The sequence below is a fragment of the Myotis brandtii genome, unplaced genomic scaffold (genome assembly GCF_000412655.1).
Source record: "Myotis brandtii unplaced genomic scaffold, ASM41265v1 scaffold842, whole genome shotgun sequence".
Lineage (NCBI taxonomy): Eukaryota > Metazoa > Chordata > Mammalia > Chiroptera > Vespertilionidae > Myotis > Myotis brandtii.
Genome location: NW_005371421.1, coordinates 208,540 through 210,878, shown reverse-complemented (window position 1 = coordinate 210,878; position 2,339 = coordinate 208,540).

Genomic DNA, 2,339 nt, shown 5'->3' with positions numbered 1-2,339 from the left:
GATGATGGGCCCTGCTCTGTGAGTGACAGGGGGCAGCACCCCAACCCCCTGATCGGCCCTGCTCTGTGAGTGACAGGGGGCAGCCCAAACCCCTCCTGATGGGCCCTGCTCTGTGAGTGACAGGGGGCCGCGCCCCAAACCCCTGATGGGCCCTGCTCTGTGAGTGACAGGGGGCCGCGCCCCAAACCCCTGATGGGCCCTGCTCTGTGAGTGACAGGGGGCCGCGCCCCAAACCCCTGATGGGCCCTGCTCTGTGAGTGACAGGGGGCCGCGCCCCAAACCCCCCAACTCCCCAATCGGCCCTGCTCTGAGCCTGACCAGGGGCACTTAGGGATTGGGCCTGCCCTCTGCCACCCGGGAGCAGGCCTAAGCCAGCAGGTCGTTATCTCCCGAGGGGTCCCAGACTGCGAGAGGGCACAGGCCGGGCTGGGGGACCCCCCCTCCCTACCCCCGAGTGCACAAATTTTTGTGCACCGGGCCTCTAGTATATATATAAAACCCTAAGTGACCATTCGACCTGTCACTATGACATGCACTGACCACCAGGGGGCAGATGCTCAATGCAGGAGCTGCCCCCTGGTGGTCAATGTGCTCCCACAGCGGGAGCACTGCTCAGCTGACCTACAAGTGCCAGATACAGGGCTCAAGGCTGGCTAACGCAGCCAGGATATCGCAGGGAGCAGCAGCGAGCCTACTGAGTGACAGCGGCAGTTGCAGTGGGGCCAGGATGAGCAGGAGCGGCAGGCAGGGGTGGCAGGTGGCGTTGGACTGCCGGTTTCGGTCCGGTCCCCGCAGGCCACGCCAAGACCCCACCGGTGCATGAATCCATGCACCGGGCCTCTAGTTCAGCTATAAAAAGAATACAATTCTGACATATGTTACATCGTGATGAATTTTGAGAACATTATGCTAAGGGAAATAAGCCAGTCACAAAAAGTACAAATATTGTATGATTCCATTTGTATGAGATCCCTAGAGCAGTTAAATTCATAAAGAGAAAGTAAAATAGAGATTCCTGGGAGGGGTGAGACTGAAGAGTTATTGTTTAATGGGGACAACATTTCTTTGCGATGATAAAAAAAAAAAGTCCTGGAAAGAGTGGTGATGGTTACACACATTGTTAATGTAAACTTAATGTAAACTATACACTTACAAATAGTTAAATGGTAAATTTTACATTACTTACATTTTCCACAATAAGGAAAAAACAAAAACAATTAGAAATAAGACATAAACTAGAAAGAAAAGTCAAGTTTTTAAATTTCCACTTCCACTATTTCATTATTATTCTTTTCATTTTATAAATGAGAAACAGGTCCAAACACCAAATTAGGGGCAAAGCATGGCTCAGCACTCTGCTCAGTGGGCTTACTATCTAGCACACAATATTCCTTAGTGAATGCAAATTTACCTTCTCTTAGGACAGCCTGGCCATTCTTACTTCTCTTATAGCTTTCCTCTTCCTACACCAACCTTCACCTGAACAACTCAATGATCACCACAGGATAAAAACATTATTCCAAAGACCAGGAGAAAAATCTATAGCCATCTGAAAAAGTACATATTTTACCGGAGAATCAGCATCTGTGTCCATGTTTGAATATATTAGGATGCTTTCTAGCTTCAAGTAATAAAAAACTCCCAAACTAAAAACTGGTGATAAAATGTATCACACATAACTGGAAGATCAGAGACAGGAGGCGATCCAAGCAGAGGATAGATCAGCAGCTCAATGCCAAAATTAAGAATCCAAGTTCCTTCCATCTTTCTGCTCTGACAACTTGCGTCAGATTCATATCAAGACTGATTTTTTCATGGTCACTAGATGGCTGTCAGTGAAAATAGGGCTACATTTTCATTATTTGAAGATTCATTATGATGATGACTAGAGCCCGGTGCACGAATTTGTGCACAGGTGGGGTCCAGCTGGCCCGCCCTGATAGGAGCCAATTAGGCGGGGCTGGCCAGGGGAGGGGTCGTGGACGGTTGGCCAGCTGGCCCCGCCCCCTGGTCAAACTCCCAGTCGAATTCCTGGTCAAGGGGACAATTTGCATATTAGCCTTTTATTATAGAGGAGGAGGAGGAGTTGGAGGAAGAGGATGATGCTTCATTTTCTCCCCTCCCTTGCTGGATATGCGAGAAAATGCTTACCCAAAACAAAGAATAAGTCTTCCCTGATGACTGAGGCAACCTGCGTCACATGACTACCACTGAACCATCAAGTCACCATTCTCTGACTAGCTTAGACAAAGGATGGGTTAACATAGCTGTCAAGAGATGAGGGGGGGTGAGGTTGAAACGGCCCCGGTGAGGTCGGGACGGCCCCGGTGAGGTTGAAA